Consider the following 22,157-nt stretch of genomic DNA (forward strand, 5'->3'; position numbering starts at 1 on the left):
TTAATTCTATATATTCATTAATGCGTGTAAGGGCAGGGGATGTGGAGACTTAGCAACAAACATTGGCTCAACAAATGAAAAACCCTTCACCAACACAATTTCTAATTAGCCCACTATACTTATACTTATAGTTTTCTAACTTCTCTAAAGAACCTGTTTTTAGAGGGTTTAAAGCATCTCGTGCCTCTCACGGTTGGGAGGCTGTGAGCAATCACATGTGGCCGGACAAGCCTGTCAGGCAGGCCAGAGAACCTTCAGAGGAGTTTGTAGGTTAAAACACTCTTGTCACGCCCAGGAATTATTATAAACTGGAGCTCTAAGTTAACTCCTTCTCCAAAAGAGGTGGAAGGGGACAGCCCCCCGTAAAGTCAGAGGTGTAGGTAAGAGCACAAAGTAGTAAAGTAGGCAGGCTCTGGTTATGGGGGTAGATGCTCGAGGAGTTCCAGGGGGACTCCTGAGGCTCGATCCCGCCTTTGCGTATGTCGAGCCTCCTTCCTCATGACCTTTGTCACGGGCGGAGTACCTCACTCTGGCCCCCAACATCTCCCCCTTTTTTATTTCTTAAAACAACCAGATGCAGCTCAGTCGCGAGCTTCCAAATGCTCTGCCGGAGAATCCTGACAATACAAGGAAGAATGATTATGAGAAGTAGGATTAGAGACTAGGGATATTAGACAGAATATTTTTTCCAGAAATAAAGTTAGAGAAGGTGTTAAAAAAATCATTAGCTGCTCCAGTGGCGGTAAAATCCAGTCGAGAGTGTTCCAAGGTCTGTATTTGATTATGAAGTTTCCCTAAGTCCAGGCCAATATCAGAACTGTTCCAAACACCTGAGATATGATTTTTAATCTTTTCCCATTCATAATCTGTCTCGTTTACCTTCAAAGATGTCACGCATATCCACCTGTAATCAGCGTGGCACGTCAAAGCCATCTTCACTTTCAAAGCCTGTAACTCAGTCCCAATATGCATAATTGCTTCTTCTAAGGCGTCTACTCTCATCTCCAATTTTCTATCTATAGCTTCCTGAGTTGCTAGAGTTAAAAAGACAATTTTAAACATGGTATCAACATATTGGGCAGTATGCACTTGTTGAGTCAATGATATTGCTGCTGCAGTAACAGAACTAATTGCTGCTATTAAAGCTGATATTCCTAAGATAAGCAAGACCACAAACCTGGTCGCGATCGCATTAAATCCTGCAGTTGTTGTAACACAGTAAGACCATAGCTATCATATAGGCACCATAAGATAGGATGGGCATTGTAACACCACAAAGGAGCAAACATTACATTGAGGGTTTAAATAAGATGAAAGCATACATTGTTCACAAGTCACTATGTTAGGTCCACCTGAATAATTCATGCCTACATTAAGTTTGTTGGAGTCATTAGTAAAAAGGAAAACATAAGGCGAGGGTGGATAAGCTAAAACAGAATAAGTAGAATTATTTTCTGGTTGGAGTTCACGCTGCAGCTGCCCTGTCAGTCTCGCCGGGATCTCGATGTTTATCTTGTTTCCCCTGCTGGCCGGCGTCGCGCTGGTCTGGTCGGCACTTTGTGGGTGCACTCTCTTCTCTGGCCCTCACTCGCTGCACAAACTTCTTTGCTCTAGGTCGCGGGGTGCAGCGAGGAGGGTGCGGGGCGAGGCTGGAGGCGCAGAGGCGAGGGCTGCCTGGTGGGCGGGGGCGAGCGAGTGCGCGCCGCGAACCTGGCCTGTCTGGAACCCAAATTGGTGAATCTGCGTCCTGTGGAAAAATACAAGCACATCCTCGACCGCTAGTTAATAATGAGTCAGGACCCTTCCATTGTCCTGAGAGAAGGTCCTTCCATTTGACTAATGGCTTTGCATTTAATTGCTCCAGGCATCAATGACGAAGCATTGCAGTAGTTCCAGCCAGATCAGCATTTAGAATATTTATTACAAAAAGAGCATGTTGCAAGATTTGATGGGGAGAGCTATACTTAAACTCCCCTTCTTTTAATTTTTGAATTTGAAGCTTTAATGTTTGATGTGCTCTTTCCACAATGGCTTGTCCCCGGGGATTGTAAGGGATGCCTGTATTATGTTTAATTTGAAACTTTATACAAAATTCCTGAAAAGACTTAGAAGTGTAAGCAGGAGCATTGTCAGTTTTCAGAGCTTTTGGTAGGCCCAAATATGAAAAACAAGTAAAGAGATGTTGTATAACATCTTTAACTGCCTCTCCGGTATAAGACGTTGCAATAATGACATGAGAAAAGGTATAACAAAGGACAGTTTTCCAAATGAAGAGACATGAGTTACATCCATCTGCCAGAGTACGTTAGGTTTGAGACCATGAGGATTAACTCCCGTAGGTAGACTATATTATAAACAGTGGGGCAATATAAGCAAGAACGCACAATCTCCCTAGCAGTTTCTCTGGGAATTTGGAATTGATATCTTAAGGCAGTAGCATATTGATGATGAAGTGAGTGAGAGGCTCTGGCCTCCTCAATCACAGTAGCCACTGTATTTCTGGTTAAGTCAGCCAAATCATTAAAGGCATTTAAAGGGCCGGGCAATCCGGAATAAGCCTGAATGTGTCCAGTGAAAAATATTTTATTTCTTTTCCAAATTTGTTGCTGTAATTTAGTTAACAAATGAAATATGGTAGTTTTATTTTCAGACAAAAACCGCAGTTTCAATGTGTGGAAACAACCTGACAATATACTGAGAATCAGAATAAAGGTTAAATTCTTCATCTGCAAACATAGCAAAAGCCTCTATGCTGTTTGAAGTTTTCCATGTTTCTAAAACCTTTTGGTGATTTTTAGTAACTATGGAGGCTTTACCGTCTGGTGACCCATCAGTAAAAACTATTTGAGCATTTGGAATAGGAGATTGTTTACATCTGACAGGAAAAATAACTGGATGTCTGGATATAAAATTTAGCAAAACATGTGAAGGTAAATGATGCAAAAATTTTGACCAAAATAATTTCCTACGGCAATCTGCCAGTCCTCATCAAACATTAGAAGAGCATCAAGTTTTCCTTATTATATGGAATTACAACTTCTGATGGCTCTTTACCAAATAATTTAATGCTCCGCTTTTTTCCTTTAATATCAAAGTAGCTATCAATCCCGGATAAGAAGCCACTACCTTTTTAGTTTGAGCGGGAAGATGGACCCACTCTAGGGGGCCGTTTTGCTATAAAACCAATTTTTTGTCTGGCCACCCCAATTACACCTATGGGGGTTTTATGGCAAAGGAATTGTCAAGCAGTTGTCAATTTAATTCTTTAAATTTTTAAATTTACATTTTAACAGCATAAATTTTGGGATATGTTAATTTAGGTCTAATGTTTAGTTTAGGTCTGTGTATAAATTTAAATAATAAATGTATAACCTTATCTCATTTTGGTAAACAAATATATCTAAATGCAAAATGTATTTATATATGTATTTATACATGGCAACAAGTATAAACTTATTGACATAATATACTTGAATTAATCTTTATAATTAATATGTTAATTAATATGTATTACAGCAATACAACACGTACACAGCTAATACCAACCAACACAAACCAATGTACTGCAATAATACATGTCACACATATATAATTATACAGTATATAGAGCATATATCATCACAGCACATCAAACCATACCAATTAATATCAGCCACACACATTATATTACTGCAATATATATTTGATTATACAGTATATATATAATATGCATATACAGTATACATACCAATTTATATACAGATTAATTAAGTATAGATCCATAAATAGAATTAGGTATACCTCTATTATATTTTATTTATACCCATACCTAATTAGGCAAACTGCAATTAGGCAAATATATTTATATTATGTATTTATAATAATATATATAGTATTATTAATTGTACCGCCTGTTGATCACTAAGAAATTGAGAAAACCCTTCTCTGAGTACCTCCTATTTGAGACAGCATGTCCCTCCCCCATAGGGTAAAGGGGAGCATAGGAACTACATAGGGTTGGAAAGTTCCACAGGTATTCTCAAACTGCCAATCTAACATTTTTGAACTTTTAACTACTGTGGGGCTTGAGGGCAAATGAAACAAAATTTGACCCCTGAAATCTATCAGGGCAACTTGCCAATCATCACTATTTTGTAAAAGACTTGCAGTTGATCCTTATTGAATGGAATTACTATATTTGCTACTTCTTTTCTAAAAAGTTCCACACTTCTTTTTTCCTCCTTTTATAATTAATTGTGCCACCAAGCTGGGATAAGATATAACTATTTTTCTTGGGGTCACTGGTAGATGGAACCAATGGGCCTTTTTGTCACAAGCACCCTGTAGGTGTATGTTTCGTGGCAAAAATAATTTAATCTTATCTTTTGGTAATATTAATCTTAATTAACTGATCATTTAAAGTCTCATACACTTCAACAAGAGCTAACTCTGTCTCATTAGTCAACTTTCTCTTAGAACTGGAATTAGGATCAATTTTTAAGCAATCAAATAAAGGCTTTAAATCTGCAGTAGTCAGTTTTAAATGAGGCGTTTCAATTAATGTCCCCTAATAATTTTTGGAAATCATTTAAAGTTAGTAAACAATCTCTCCCATAGCTTCAAAGGGGCATTATCAGTTTTTAAAACTTTTGGCACACCTAAATATGAGAAGCAAGTAAAGAGGTGTTGCACAACATGTTTATAAGCTTCTCCAGTTATTGTTTTGTAAACCAAATCTGGTCTATAGCTTTTTAGATGACAAGCAACCATCTAATCTTTGCTTGAATACTTCCAGCAACAGGGAACTCACTACTCTTCAAGGTTTTAAACTCTCCCTCACCTTTTTTTTTTTTTTTTTACAGCATTCTCACCCCGCATAACACTTTCTCTAATCCCACCAACTCATTTTCAGTATTATACGTGGGCCAGGAACTAGGCCAGTCTTTTCCAGCAATGTTAAGAGACGTCTGTTCTTGTGTCTAATAGCCCTGACATTTTATTTTCTTGAATTAAAAGATCTTTTAAAGGCCTTGGAGCTGTAATTTCCTGCACCCAAAAGGCTAGATCACTAAATCCAAATGTTCTGTGGCTCTTAGCTTGAGAAGTCAAGGTTTTTCTTGTCTGATAATAAGGTAAAAAGCAAAAGCTGGGTTATTCTTTGACCTTTATTAATTTGCACAGTTTTAGTAGGCGGTGAGGTCAAAACTTTAATTTCTCAATATAATCAGAATCTACTACACCATACACCACCAAAATTTTCTTTTCTTTTTATTTATTTATTTATTCTTTTTCTTTTTTTTCTTTTTTTTTTTTTTTTTTTTTTTTTAAGAAAGCGAGCTACGCCCTAGCACAAGTCCTACAATGCCCTCAGGTAGGGGGCCAGCCACTCCCGTTGGAATTGGAGTAACCTCGTCAAGGGTTAATATTGTTGCTAAATCCCCTTACCGTTTGGCTTTTCTCTTAGCCTGGGTGAGACCCCCCTGAGGGGGTTTTCTCCAAGGAGCACGCTCTGCATATTGTGCATGCAGTCTGTTTTAAAAGCTCCACTGTTTAAAAAACTTTTTATCTTTTTCAGGCTTAGGCAACACTTTGAGAGGCTTTGGGGGCAAAGTGGGGAACTCTTGGGCCCTGGAAGGCGCAAACGGAGGCGGCGGCTATCGCCCCAAATCAGAAAGTGGTGGATACGTTTTTTTAAAAGTTTGCACAGAGGGGGAGGTAGCTCGCCAGGGCGTCTGGCCACAGTGTCCTGTAAGTCCTCTCCTCTCCTCTGCTGATTTTTTCTTACTTCTTCTCTTTAAATCTTTCTCAAGTTTTCTTTCCCTCACTCTATCTTTTTTCCTTCCTCTTCTATTCTCTTTTACTTTCTATCATTTCCTTTTTGTTTCCCTCTTTCATTCTCCCTTCTTCCTTCTTACTACCTTCTCTTTATTTCGTTTCTTTTCCTTTACCCTCTTTCTAACTTTTTCTTTCCTCCTCCTTCTCTTTTTCTCTGTATCTCTTTTTCTAACTTCCTTTTTTCCTTTTTCTATCTTGCTGCATTCCCTGATTCCTTCCTCCTCCGTTCCTCTCTCCTTTTCACTCTTTAGTTCTTTTTCTATCTTTAGATCTTTCTCTATTTTCTTTCCTTTTTTCTTTTTCACCTTTTTTCTTTTTTCTTTTTATTTTTCTCTCTTTCTCTCTTTTTTTTTTTTTTGCTTGGGTGAAGCCCCCCTGAGGGGGTTTTTCTGCAAGGAGCAGGCTCTGTATATTGTGTATTTTTTAAAAGCTCCTTTCTTTAAAAATAAAACTTTTTAATCTTTTTCAACCTTAGGCAATGCTCTGGGAGGCTTTGGATGTAAACTGGGGAATTTTTAGGCCCTGGGAGGTGCAAGCAGAGGTGGAGTAGTCGCCTTAAATCAGAAATTGTTGGATAAATTTTTAAAGGTTTGTGTAGAGGAGAGGGGCTCGCCAGGCGCCCGGCCGCAGCGTCCTGTAAGCCCTCTCACTCCTCGGGAGGTAGAGCACAGTGTCCCTCCTTTTCCTTGTCAATGGCAGAAAATATGATCTGCACAGAAGGTGGAGACCCACTACCATCCACCGCTATAGCCTCTCCCATAGGTCATCCCACAGCCTCATGACGAGGATCCAGAACATTTTTAATCATATTTATAGGATAAGTGTTTAGTTGTTTTTTTCACCTTCACCCAAGTATCTAAATTAACAGTAGCTTCTTTAACAGTTTCAAGATTACTTGTATAAAGAGTTGCCATTCTTAGTTTCAGTGTTATCCATGTCAGAAAGTTAAATATAATAGAAGATAAAGCTTTTAGCTTTCAAAAGATCGGGCTTTTCTTTGGCCTTTTAACTTCAGAAACCATTTTTTCTCTCTAACTCTAACTCTTTAACACTTTCAACACTTCCCACTCCTCTCGCCCTGTCTATCCTACAGGGGGGTCCGCGGCACCCTCGAGTGGGGTCCTAGCCGTCCCGAACCCTGGAAGAACAATAGGGCTGATGACCCAGATTGTTCCGGGGGAGGAACAGTAGGCTGATGGCCCAAACTGTTCCGAGGGAGGAGCAGTAGGGCTGGTCACCCAAACTGCTCCGTGGGGGAACAAGAGGGCTGATAACCCAGTTGTTCCGAGAACGGGGAGCAATAGGGCTGATGGCTCTGATTGCTTTGGGGAGCTTACCTTCGAAAATCCCTGTCTCGGGCGCCACCTGGCGGGGACCAGCCCCGGCTGATCCAGGGTATTCGAAGGAGAGACGGCGTAGGCGAGGATCAGGATACGATAGCTTCAATTAGATATTAATTAAAGATATAAAGAGTAATAGAATAAGGATAGCTCAGTAGGAAAATTCAGTGGAGAAAAGAGGCTGAGTAGCTTGGTTTACGCTGGGGACCAATAAAACTTCAAGACAAGAAGCTTGCACCACTTACGTGTAGGCCGCAGGCGCCCTTCCATTCTCCCGAAGGAGAGGAGACACTGAGGCCTCCCCGGTCGGATCTTAGAAGCCCAGGCAAAATTAGTAAGCATGGTGGGTTCCGCCGCCCAGATGGAGACTCAACCAGAGTGAGAGAGAGAGCGACATGGGGAGACCAGTATTTCGAGAAACTGATCCCAATTCTTTATTTTCCAGAGTCTGTTTTTATACACTAAGATGTTATACAAAAGTCACGTGGGGACAGCAGTCCTGACTTTTATTAAAGTCAGGTGCTTCACACAAATGTATACAGAGGTCTTAGGGGTGTTACATCATCTTCTGGCCAGGGCGGCCTGCTGACAATTTACGACCCTCTCCTTGTGACAGAGGTCAGTCAATCAGGACACTTATTTCTCCAGGGCTGATTATTCTCAAAACAGACGCCACCCAAATAAAGTTACATTCCTACAGGGTGAGGGTGTAGTGGGTTTTAGTTAAGGAAAGAATTTACTTAGCCTAAGGTCTAACGTGATTAATATCAAAGGTTAATTCTATATATTCATTAATGTGTGTAAGGGCAGGGGATGTGGAGACTTAGCAACAAACATTGGCTCAACAAATGAAAAACCCTTCACCAACACAATTTCTAATTAGCCCACTATACTTATAGTTTTCTAACTTCTCTAAAGAACCTGTTTTTAGAGGGTTTAAAGCATCTCACGGTTGGGAGGCTGTGAGCAATCACATGTGGCCGGACAAGCCTGTCAGGCAGGCCAGAGAACCTTCAGAGGAGTTTGTAGGTTAAAACACTCTTGTCACGCCCAGGAATTATTATAAACTGGAGCTCTAAGTTAACTCCTTCTCCAAAAGAGGTGGTGGGGGACAGCCCCCCCGTAAAGTCAGAGGTGTAGGTAAGAGCACAAAGTAGTAAAGTAGGCAGGCTCTGGTTATGGGGGTAGATGCTCGAGGAGTTCCAGGGGGACTCCTGAGGCTTGATCCCGCCTTTGCGTATGTCGAGCCTCCTTCCTCATGACCTTTGTCACGGGCGGAGTACCTCACTCTGGCCCCCAACAGGTACTGAACACCACTTTTCTGCTGCAATCTCAAATGCTAAATTTATTTGTCTCCTAACAGCAGTATAATTTGTCTCAATCTATTCTTGTCACTCTGTTGGGAGTTTATAAGATAAAACTGTGGTGCTGGAGAAGACTTGAGAGTGCCTTGGACTGCAAGGAGATCAAACTAGTCAATCCTAAAGGAAATCAATCCTGAATATCCATTGGAAGGGCTGATGCTGAAGCTGAAGCTCCAATACTTTGGCCACCTGACGCAAAGAGTCAAGTCACTGGAAAAGACCCTCATGCTGGGAAAGACTGAATGCAAAAGGAGAAGGGGACGGCAGAGGATGAGATGGTTAGATAGCATCACTGACTTAATGGACATGGAGTTTGAGCACTCCAGAAAATAGTGAAGGACAGGGGAGCTTGGCATGCTGCAGTCCATGGGATTGCAAAGAGTCAGACACAACTTTGCAACTGAACAACAATAGCATCGTAAAATATATTTATAATTTAGAAGTCTACTTATATTGAAGAAAATTCGTAAGTAAACAGATGATTCTTGGGCAAATTATGGTAAGTGAATTTCAGCTTAAAACAACTCTGTGGCATGGAGGAGGGCTTTCCTGATGGCTCAGTGGTAAAGAATCCGTCTGACCATGCAAGAGACACCAGTGTGATCCCGAGTCCGGGAAGATCGCACATGCCGCGGGACAACTGAGCCCGTACACCACAACCACTGTGCTCTAGAGCCCACGCTCCACAATGAGAAACCCACGCACTGCAACAAAGAGTGGCCTCCATTCGCTGCAACTAGAGAAAGCCCACTTGCCCCAACGAAGACCCAGCACAACCAAAAATAAAATAAATAATGTTTCAGAAAACTAAATTATGGTGAAAAAGTACCAGAAGCGTAGGTGCCTCTGAGAAATATGAGTGGAAAGTAACTGAGAAGGAGTTTAGGATGAACATCAGGATATTGTTTAACTTAAGACTTTATTAAATATTCATATTAAAATTTGAAAAGTGAAAGTGAAAGTCAGACATGTCCTGCTCTTTGTGACCCCATGGACTATACAGTCCATGGAATTCTCCAAGCCAGAATACTACAGTGGGTAGCCGTTCCCTTCTCCAAGGGATTTTCCCAACCCAGGGATCGAACCCAGGTGTCCCGCATTGCAAGTGGATTCTTTACCAGCTGAGCCACCAGGGAAGCCATTAAAATTTACAAAGTAATAACTGAAAGAATAGAAAAAAAAGGAAAATTTTAAAGTTATCTAAATTACTAATCTAACAAGAAAGCAAAAGTATTTTTACCCAAACAAAATACAGTAGAAATTCAAAATAGGTAAAGAGCAAATATAAACATAGCAATAATCAAAATAACCACAAATGGTCTAAATTCACCAATTAAAAGACAAATTATGGTATTACATTTTTTTTAAGTCCTCCTATATATAAATTAAGATACATGCTTAAATCAAAAGGATACAGAAAGGTGGAAAAGAAAAGATGTAAACATGATATACCAGGACAACAGTAACCAAAAGAAAACCAGGGTTGGTGTATTAAAAACTGACAAAAATAGGTTTTAAGATAAAACATATTAATTGTATGAGAGAAACAAATGACATATAATAACAGGTTTGATTTTACCAGGAATGTACCAAGTACCTAAATTTATAAATGTACCTAAATTTATAGATACCAAATAAAATAGCCTAAAATATATTTTTAAAAAACAAAAAGTAATAAAAATAAATTCATAGAACTATTTTGACCAGTCTACTAACACAGAGGAATAATTTCAACACAATCCTCTCATTTCCTGGTTTCAAGCAAAAAAAAAAAAAAAAGAAAGGATATAGAAGATTTGAACTACATAATTTAAAAGTTTGATATACTAGATATACTGAACATACATAAAACTTTCACCCATAAAATTAGAGAGTACACTTTCTTTCAAGCACACAAGAAACATTTATAAAAATTGACTCCATGCTAGTCCCAAAACTAAGTCTCAATGATTTTCAAAGAATCAGTATCACATAGATCACATTCTCAGACCACAAAACAGTAGTGTGTATCTGTTCATCCAAAACTCCTCATTTATCCCTCCTTACATTTCCCCTTTGGTAACCATAAGTTTGTTTTCTACATCTGTGGATCTATTTCTGTTTTTTATATAAGTTCATTTGTAATATTTTTTGGAATCCACAATAAGCGATATCATATGATCTTTGTCTTTGTCTTACTTCACTTAGTATGATAATCTCTAGGTCCATCCATGTTGCTGCAAATGGCATTATTTCATTCTTTTTATGGCTGAGTATGAAACTCCAATACTTTGGCCACCTCGTGCGAAGAGTTGACTCATTAGAAAAGACTGATGCTGGGAGGGATTGGGGGCAGGAGGAGAAGGGAACGACACAGGATGAGATGGCTGGATGGCATCACCTACTCGATGGACATGAGTTTGAGTGAACTCCGGGAGTTGGTGATGGACAGGGAGGCCTGGAGTGCTGCGATTCATGGGGTTGCAAAGAGTCGGACACGACTGAGTGACTGAACTGAACTGAATATTCCGTTTTATATCGCTATACCACATCTTTATCTATTCATCTTTCATTGGACATTTAGGTTGCTTCCATATCTTGATTATTGTACAATAAATAATGCTGCTATGAACAATGGGGTGCATATATCTTTTAGGATTAGAGTTTTTGTCTTTTGGATATATGCCCAGGAGTAGGATTGCTAGGTCATATGGTAACTCTACTTTTAATCTTTTAAGGATCCTCCATGCTGCCTTCTATTATGGCTGTACCAATTCACATCCCCATCAACCAACAGTGGAAGGAGTTTCCTTATCAAAACACTTTTTTTAATTTGGGAAAATTTAGAAAATTCACTCCCAAAATTCTAAACTTACAAATGGAAGATTTAATCAAGTGGAAATTCTATTTTATTTCTTTTTATTGAAGTATATTTGATTTACAATATTATATTAGTTTCAAGTGTACAAGATAGTGATTCAGTATTTTTACAGATTATTCTCCATTCATAGTCATTAAAAGGTAATGGCTGTAACTCCCTATTCTATACAATATATCCTTGTTGCATATGTATTTCAAACACAGTAGTCTGTATCTGTTAATCCATACACCTACTTTCCCCCTTCCTCCATCTGTTCCCCCTCTGGTAAATCCCAGCTTGTTTTCTATATCTGGGAGTCTGTTTCTGTTTTGTGTATACACTCATGTATTATTTTTTAGATTCCACATTTAAGTCAAATCATATTTGTCTTTCTCTGACTTATCTGACTAAGCATAATATTCTCTAGGTCCATCCATGTTGCTGCAAATGGCAGAATTCCTTCTGTTTATGCCTCAGTAACTTCTCATTGAATATATATATGTGGACATATATATATAGATATATATAGATATATATCTCACAATTTCTTTATCCATTCAACTGTTGATGGACGCTTGGGTTGCTTCCATATCTTGGCTACTGTAAATCATGCTTCTATGAACATTGGGGGTGCAGGTATCTTTTTTAATTACTGTTTTCATTTTTTCTGGATATTTGCCCAGGAATGGAATTGCTGGATCATGTTACAGTTTTATTTTTAGTATTTTGAGAAACTCCATGATGTTTTCCACACTGGCACACCAATTCACATTCCCACGAATAGTGTATATGAGTCCTCTTTGCTCCACATCCTCTCCAACATTTGTTATTTGTACCTTTTTTCATCATGACCATTCTGACAGGTATGAGTAATATCTCATTGCGGTTTTGATTTGCATTTCTTTAATAATTAGTGATATTACCATCCAACTGATATAAAAAGTCAAAGCACTTCCAAGTAAATCCCAATAGAACTTTTCATAGAATGCAACAAGTTGATTTTTAAATTTATGTAAAAGAATTCCTAAGCATTCCTGATGAAGAATAAGATGGCTGGCCAACCACATCATACACCACAAATTATGATAAAGTCATAATTATTAAGGCACTGCAGCCTATACTAAATAAACCAATGGAGCAGCAATGACAGCCCAGAAACAGACCCATGGACAGATAGAAATTTGATAGACAACAAACAGATACTGTAGATCAGTGCAGAAAGAAGGGACTACTTACAAATGATATTTGGATATTTTGCTTAATACGTTAAAAAAAATAAAATTGGATCCCTACTTCACATCATTCACAAAAATCAATTCCAAATTATACAAAAAATTTAAATATTAAAGTCAAAGCTTTAAAATCTTTAGAAGTAAATGTAAAGGAATATCTTTCTGCTTATGATCATAAAAGATATTTTCAACTGGGCACAATGATCAATAACCACAAATAAAGACTGATAATTCAAGTTTTAAATTTAATTATACTGAAGTTAAGAACTCTTTTTACATTAATGAATCACTTATTTTTTCATTGAAAGCTTGCATGCTTTATATGTTTGTATATATGTCTTAAACATTAGTTGCAAAGTACCATGTGGGTTTCTAATTTATTTATATATATATATATTATTTATTATTTATAAATATTTATTTATTTATATATTTCCTTTTTTTTGACATTAAGAACTTTTATGCATGAAAATACACCATAAAGAGAAGATAAAGCCACAGAGTGGAAGATATTTTCAACATGTATAACTGACAAACGACTAATATCTAGAGCACTTATAGAAATCCTATGAAGCAGTATTTTTACAATACACAAAATGTTCGAAAGACAAAAAAGAGTATTTCCCAAAAGATACATTATTGTCAGGAGAAGGAAGAGGGGGAGGGGGAGGAAGGATGTTGATCATCACTACTAGTCAAAGTAACACAATTAAGATAATTGACACTTAATCAGCAAAAAAATTAAAGAGCTTGACAATACCCAATGTTGGAAGAACTCATAAATTGCTGGAGGGTGTGTAAAGATAAACATTTGCAAGCTCTACAACCAAGAAATTCCACTCCTTGTTATATATTCTATTTATATACCAAGAGGTGTACTTACAGATACAAATCAATATGTTGTGATACCAATACATATATAGATACAGAATATCTCTCACAGATACATACACAAGAAAAAGTTCTAAGGTACATGGTACAAGTATGTTTACAGTAATACTTCAAAATAGCAGAATGCTAGAAATAACTGAAACATCTATCAAGAAAAGAATGAACCAAACTGTGTGACATTCACATTGAAAAATTATACAGCAATGAAAAATGAAATACAGTCACATCTAACAGTTTTGGATGAATCTTAAAAATGTTAAGAACAATGTGCAGGTTTATTTTTATGTGTATATGAAATATTGTTCTATACCATAAAACTGTTTCCTTTCTGGACATGTTAAACATAAGAACGTGTAGTTAAATTTTATCTGTGTACTTGAGCTCCCCTTTACCATCAAATCATTAAGAATTCCTGACTAGCACAAGTTCTATACAATTTCCACAGGAGTGTTGAGCCTCAGCCTGGAAGCCTTAATAGAGTAGAACATTCCCCACCACTTACGGTAAGAAGCAGTGTGCTGCCGTTATCACCCACTGAGGAGCAATCAGAGTCCCCATACAGGACTTGTAACTGGATTTCAGATATAATAAATAGAAAAGATTGTTTAGGTCTGCAGTATCTTCAACAAAAACTGAAATAACACCTGAAACACACAAAGAGAAGAATCACTGGGATATAACACAGCTGGTTAAAGGGAACTGGCATGGTTATGGAGATTTTAAGACACCAGTGTCAGATAGTATCAATATTTACCACATTGATCACTTAGCCTACCCTATGGTACTGAGTCCCATACTGTACAAAGACTGTACCAAGCACTTTGTTATTGCTGCTTAGTCGCTCAGTGATGTCTGACTCTTTTGTGACCCCATGGACTGTAGCCCACCAGGCTCCTCTGTCCCTGGGATTTCCCAGGCAAGAACACTGGAGTGAGCTGCCATTTCCTTCTAAAGAGAAGCAGGGAGATAATGCAGAGGAGAAGGACATATACGGGTATTGGACTCAGATAGACTGAAGTCAGAATCCTTGAAACAACCATCATTTACTAGTTATATGACTTTAAGTAAATTTCCTGAGGTTAAGTTCTTACTTTGTAAAATAATATAAACTGCATCCACTTCACCTTTTTATTTCCTGTGAAAATTTTAAAAAATGTATTTTTAAAGTATCTAAAATGCAATCTCAAAAACGACAGAATGATCTGTTCGTTTCCAAGGCAAACCATTTAATATCACGTAATCCAAGTCTATGTATGCCCTGACCAGTAATGCTGAAGAAGGTGAAGTTGAACAGTTCTATGAAGACCTACAAGACCTTCTAGAACTAATACCCAAAAAAGATGTCCTGTTCATTATAGGGGTCTGGAATGCAAAAGTAGGAAGTCAAGAAACACCTGGAGTAACAGGCAAATTTGGCCTTGGAGTACAGAATGAAGCAGGGCAAAGACTTAATAGAGTTCTGCCAAGAGAACCTACTAGTCATAGCAAACACCCTCTTCCAACAACACGAGAAGACACTACACATGGACATCACCAGATGGTTGACACCAAAATCAGATTGATTATATTCTTTGCAACGAAAGATGAAGAAGTTCTATACAGTCAGCAAAAACAAGACCAGGAGCTGACTGTGGCTCAGATCATGAACTCCTTATTGCCAAATTCAGACTTCAATTGAAGAAAGTGGAGAAAACCACTAGACCATTCAGGTATGACCTAAATCAAATCCCTTATGACTATATACTGGAAGTGAGAAATAGATTTAAGGGACTAGATCTGATGGACAGAGTGCCTGAAGAACTAGGGACAGAGGTTCATGACATTGTACAGGAGATAGGAATCAAGACCATCCCCAAGGAAAAGAAATATATAAAAGCAAAATGGCTGTCTGGGGAGGCCTTACAAATAGCTGTGAAATGAAGAGAAGCCAAAAGCAAAGAAGAAAAGGAGAGATATACCCATTTGAATGCAGAGTTCCAAAGAATAGCAAGGAGAGGTAAGAAAGCCTTCCTCAGCGATCAATGCAAAGAAATAGAAGAAAACAACAGAATGGGAAAGACTAGAGATCTCTTCAAGAAAATTAGAGATACCAAAGGAACATTTCATGCAAAGATGGGCTCAATAAAGGACAGAAATGGTATGGACCTAACAGAAGCAGAAGATATTAAGAAGAGGTGGCAAGAATACACAGAACTGTACCAAAAAGATCTTCACGACCCAGATACTCATGATAGTATGATCACACACCTAGAGCCAGACATCCTGGAATGTGAAGTCAATTGGGCCTTAGGAAGCATCACTACGAACAAAGCTAGTGGAGGTGATGGAACTCCAGTTGAGCTATTTCAAATCCTGAAAGATGATGCTGTAAAGTGCTGCACTCAATATGACAGCAAATTTGGAAAACTCAGCAGTGCCCACAGGACTGGAAAAGGTCAGTTTTCATTCCAATCCCAAAGAAAGGCAACGCCAAAGAAAGCTCAAACTACTGTACAATTGCACTCATCTCACATGCTAGTAAAATAATACTCAAAATTCTCCAAGCCAGGCTTCAGCAATACATGAACTGTGAACTTCCAGATGTCCAAGCTGGTTTTAGAAAAGGCAGAGGAACCAGAGATCAAATTGCCAACATCCACTGGATCATCGAAAAAGCAAGAGAGTTCCAGAAAAACATCTATTTCTGCTTTATTGACTATGCCAAAGCCTTTGACTGTGTGGATCACAATAAACTGTGGAAAATTCTGAAAGAGATGGGAATACCAGACCAGCTGACCTGCCTCTTGAGAAACATGTATGTAGGTCAAGAAACAACAGTTAGAACTGGACATGGAACAACAGACTGGTTCCAAATAGGAAAAGGAGTATGTCAAGGCTCCATATTGTCACCCTGCTTATTTAACTTATATGCAGAGTACATCATGAGAAATGCTGGGCTGGAAGAAGCACAAGCTGGAATCAAGATTGCAGGGAGAAATATCAATAACCTCAGATATGCAGATGACACCACCCTTATGGCAGAAAGTGAAGAACTAAAGAGCCTCTTGATGAAAGTGAAAGAGGAGAGTGAAAAAGTTGGCTTAAAGCTCAACATGCAGAAAACTAAGATCATGGCATCCGGTCCCATCACTTCATGGGAAATAGATGGGGAAATAGTGGAAACAGTGTCAGACTTTATTTCTTTGGGCTCCAAAACCACTGCAGATGATGACTGCATCCATGAAAATAAAAGACACTTACTCCTTGGAAAGCAAGTTATGACCAACCTAGATAGCATATTAAAAAGCAGAGACATTACTTTGTCAACAAAGGTCCGTCTAGTCAAGGCTATGGTTTTTCCAGCGGACATGTATGGATGTAAGACTTGGACTATAAAGAAAGCTGAGCACCGAAAAATGGATGCTTTTGAACTGTGGTATTGGAGAAGACTCTTGAGAGTCCCTTGGACTGCAGGAGATCCAACCAGTCCATCCTATAGGAGATCAGATCAGTCCTGGGTGTTCATTGGTAGGACTGATATTGAAGCTGAAACTCCAATACTTTGGCCACCTGATGCGAAGAGCTGACTCATTTGAAAAGACCCTGATGCTGGGAAAGATTGAGGACAGGAGGAGAAGGGGACAACAGAGGATGAGATGGTTGGATGGCATCACTGACTCAATAGACATGGGTTTAGGTGGACTCCAGGAGTTGGTGATGGACAGAGAGGCCTGGCGTGCTGTGGTTCATGGGGTCGCAAAGAGTCGGACACCACTGAGTGACTGAACTGAACTCAAAGTACTTAGTGGGATTTCCCAGGTGGTTTAGTGGTAAAGAATCTACCTGTCAGTGTTAGGGACATGGGTTCAATTCCTGGTTCAGGAAGTACTCCTGGCGAAGGAAATGGCAACCTACTCCAGTTTTTCACTTTTCACTTCATGGTACTAGAATCGCACACTGTACAAACACTGTACTAAGCAGTTTGTTATTGTTGTTTCGTCACTCAGTTGTGTCCGACTCTTTTGAGATCCCATGGACTGTAGCCCACAAGGCCTCTCTGTAAGAATACTAGAATGGGTTACCACTTCCTCCTCCAGGGTATCTTCCCAAACCAGGGATTGAACCCAGGTCTCTTATACTGGCAAGTGGATTATTTACCACTGAACCACCTATGCAGCCGCACTAAGCACTTTAAGTACTTAAAATTTTTTTTTAATTTTCACAGGAAACAAGATAAAGTGGGTACATTTTATATTATTTTACAAAGTAAGAACTTAACCTTAGGAAATATACTTAAGGTCATACAACTAGTAAATGATGGTTTGTTCAAGCATCCCAATTTCAGTCTACCTGATTCCAAATCCCATGTACATCCTTCTCCTCCACACGATCTCCCGCTTTTCTTCGCCCTGTCTGCAGTTTCCCAGGATGACTTAGCTCATTTCCAATCTCCCAAAGGCTTAAGCCTTCTTGGTTGAATCCACAGTCACAGTCACGCAGCCTGTCCTGCAGCTCCCTGACTTTTCCTACCAGCACACTGCAGGGATGCTCAGAGACCAGTCAGTGTGACTCCAACAGCAATAAGTTCATTAGTTAACCAAAATTAAAACTTTAATTCTGGCATGAAAATATAGGGAGAGATATTCTAAACAGATGGGCATGTAAATATAGGTCAGTACTTATTCTCTGGAAACAGATTATCTGGATTCAAATTCTAGCTCTATCCTTACCAGTAGTAGGAACTTGTACAAATTAGGTAGATCTCTGTACCTTAATCTCCTTATTTGTACACTGAAATCACAAACGAACTTCTCTCCTAAGATTGCTGTGAAAATTGAATGCATTAATGTATGTAAATCACTTGAAAGAATGTTTGGCAAATAATGCATATAATGTGTGTTCAATAAGTGTTATTTTACACTATGGCAGTTTCAAGAATATTTTTATACTGATAAATTGCAAACTAATACTCAGAAAAAGATACAGACAAAGCCTCTCCATTACCTACCAAACAACTAAACATTGGATACTGACTGATATCACCCTTTTTTTGCATTATTGCTACTTCTTTATCAGTGACAGCTCCAACCCTAATTTAATCCTCTTACCTACTAATTAAAACATTTGAAGTACCCAATTAGGGTTCAGTTCAGTTCAGTTCAGTCACTCAGTCATGTCCGACTCTTTGCGACCCCATGAATCGCAGCACGCCAGGCCTCCCTGTCCATCACCAACTCCCGGAGTTCACTCAAACTCACAGCCATCAAGTCAGTGATGCCATCCAGCCATCTCATCCTCTGTCATCCCCTTCTCCTCCTGCCCCCAATCCCTCCCAGCATCAGAATCTTTTCCAATGAGTCAACTCTTCGCATGAGGTGGCCAAAGTACTGGAGTTTCAGCTTCAGCATCATTCCTTCCAAAGAAATCCCAGGGCTGATCTCCTTCAGAATGGACTGGTTGGATCTCCTTGCAGTCCAAGGGACTCTCAAGAGTCTTCTCCAATACCACAGTTCAAAAGCATCAATTCTTTGGTGCTCAGCTTTCTTCACAGTCCAACTCTCACGTCCATACGTGACCACTGGAAAAACCATAGCCTTGATTAGATGGATAGTCTAGTCAACTAGGGTTAGGATACCCTAATTAGAGTCAGAATGTTCCTTCTTGACAACACCGAATTCTGAACTGACTCCATTTCTCTAACTCCATCTTCCAAATTATCCATCAAACCATTTAAGATGCTCCTCCCAAGTTCCCTGTACTGGGACACATGAGGTTCTCTGGAGTGTGTTGTCCCTACTGCATAAAGTTAAAAAAACCTCACTTAAAAAAACTCTTGGTGGTGTTCTTGGTGGCATCTGGTTAGTGGGTTCAACAAGTTAGGTCAAATATTGCTTTTTCCAGTTCAGGAAAGGAAACAGGAAAATATAAAACTATTTCTTTTTTTAAAAAATCTATGTTCCAACTGGGGTTTCTCTTGCTATATCAATTTATATTACTGGTCTATGGGTTTTCATCTAATAAGTAGTAAAAGAACAATGATTTATGCAATATCCCCAAGCATTCAGCATAATTCCCAGCACACAGTATAAACTCAATACATAGGTATTATATAAATGAATTAATGACAGATTAGAGTAAAACTCACTTTGCATGCAAGGGGCCACAGGAAGGCTCTGAAATTAATGCAAGGATTTTATGGATTCATATATGAAACAAGCATCATCACTAAAGGCTAATATTATGTATACAGACATGTATACTTCTGTCCAAATATATACATGCATGCATTTTTTAAATCTGTTGAATACTAATTGGTTTCTGCCATGCATGCATGAATCCATGCTTAGTTGTTTCAGTAATATCTGACTCTCTGCAACCCCATGGACTGTTGCCCACCAGGCTCCTCTGTCCATGGGATTCTCCAGGCAAGAATACTGCAGTGCGTTGCCATTTCCTACTCCAGGGCATCTTCCCAACCCAGAGATCAGACCGGCGTCTCTTGCATCTCCTGCATTGGCAGGTGGATTCTTTACCACTAGTGCCACCTGCTTCGCAACTTTTTTTAGCATAAGAACACCTTTTAGTCTTAAAATACTTTGAATCTTTTTATGATGTTAATGTTGTTGTTCAGTCACTAAGTCGTGTCTGACTCTGCAACCCCATAGACTGAAGCACACCAGGTTTCCCTGTCCTTCACTGCCTCCTGGAGTTTGCACAGATTCATGTTTGTTGTGTCAGTAATAATATCTAACCATCTTATCCTGTAGTCTTTCCAGCATCAGGGTCTTTTCCACTGAGTCAGCTCTTTGCATCAGGTGGCCAAAATATTGGAGCTTCAGCTTCAGCATTGGTCCTTCCAATGAATATTCAGGGTTGATTTCCTTTGGGATTGACTGGTTTGATCTCCTTGCAGTCCAAGGGACTCTCAAGATATATGATGTTAATACATCATGTTTTATTAATAAGACTAAGAGGAGTTCTTATGGTCAAAAAGTGGCAAAACACTTGCATAGGCAATGTTCTAATTCCAGCACATAACTCTAATTCTTATTTAACTCCCACAATCTATCCTGAATCCAGATCATCTCTTGTTAGCGAGAATGCTGGGTCATGTCTGAGTCTTTGCAACCCCATGAACTGTAGCTACCACACTTCTCTGTCCACCGAATTTTCTAAGCGAGAATACAGGAGTGGGTTGCCATTTCCTACTCTAGGGGAGATTCTTGACCCAGGGATCAAACCCACATCTCCCATGTCTCCAGCATCATCATGTGGATTCTTTACCACTGTACCACCTGGAAGTCCAAAAGGACTATTAAGGAATACTATAAACAACTCTTTGCCTACAAACATGAAAACCTAGATGAATTCTGTCTAAGATATACTCTGCCAAAACACAAGAAGAAATAGACAATCTAAATATGTCTATATCTATTCAGTTCAGTTCAGTCGCTCAGTCCTGTCTGACTCCCCGCGACCCCATGAATTGCAGCACGCCAGGCCTCCCTGTCCATCACCAACTCCCGGAGTTTACTCAAACCCACGTCCATCAAGTCGGTGATGCCATCCAGCCATCTCATGCTCCGTCGTCCCCTTCTCCTCCTGCCCCCAATCCCTCCCAGCATTAGAGTCTTTTCCAATGAGTCAACTCTTCACATGAGGTGGCCAAAGTACTGGAGTTTCAGTTTTAGCATCATTCCTTCCAAAGAACACCCAGGACTGATCTCCTTCAGAATGGACTGGTTGGATCTCTTTGCAGTCCAAGGGAGTCTCAAGAATCTTCTCCAACACCACAGTTCAAAAGCATCACTTCTTCGGTGCTCAGCCTTCTTCACAGTCCAACTCTCACATGCATACATGACCACTGGAAAAACCATAGCCTTGACTAGATGGACCTTTGTTGGCAAAGTAATGTCTCTGCTTTTCAATATGCTATCTAGGTTGGCCGTAACTTTCCTTCCAAGGAGTAAGCGTCGTTTAATTTCATGGCTGTAGTCACCATCTACAGTGATTTTGGAGCCCAAAAAAATAAAGTCTGACACTGTTTCCACTGTTTCCCCATCTATTTGTCATAAAGTGATGGGACCGGATGCCTTGATCTTCGTTTTCTGAATGTTGAGCTTTAAGCAAACTTTTTCACTCTCCTCTTTCACTTTCATCAAGAGGCTTTTTAGTTCCTCTTCACTTTCTGCCATAAGGGTGGTGTCATCTGCATATCTGAGGTTACTGATATTTCTCCTGGCAATCTTGATTCTAGCTTGTGCTTCTTCCAGTCCAGCGTCTCTCATGATGTACTCTGCATAGAAGTTAAATAAGGGTGACAATTACAGCCTTGACATACTCCTTTTCCTATTTGGAACCAATCTGTTGTTCCATGTCCAGTTCTAACTGTTCCTTCCTGACCTGCATATAGATTTCTCAAGAGGCAGGTCAGGTGGTCTGGTATTCTCATCTCTTTCAGAATTTTCCACAGTTTATTGTGATCCATATAGTCAAAGGCTTTGGCATAGTCAATAAAGCAGAAATAGATGTTTTTCTGGAACTCTCTTGCTTTTTCCATGATCCAGTGGATGTTGGCAATTTGATCTCTGGTTCCTCTGCCTTTTCTAAAACCAGCTTGGACATCTGGAAGTTCACAGTTCACGTATTGCTGAAGCCTGGCTTGGAGAATTTTGAGCATTACTTTACTAGCGTGTGA

The 22,157-nt window shown here is 39.2% G+C and overlaps 1 pseudogene; it reads right to left on the reverse strand.

The window, feature by feature from the left end:
* Positions 1-898, reverse strand: part of LOC102277791 (olfactory receptor 9A1-like) — a 29,745-nt pseudogene extending 28,847 nt beyond the window's left edge.
* Positions 899-22,157: the final 21,259 nt, after the last annotated feature.

This window comes from Bos mutus, chromosome 4, assembly GCF_027580195.1.
Source record: "Bos mutus isolate GX-2022 chromosome 4, NWIPB_WYAK_1.1, whole genome shotgun sequence".
Lineage (NCBI taxonomy): Eukaryota > Metazoa > Chordata > Mammalia > Artiodactyla > Bovidae > Bos > Bos mutus.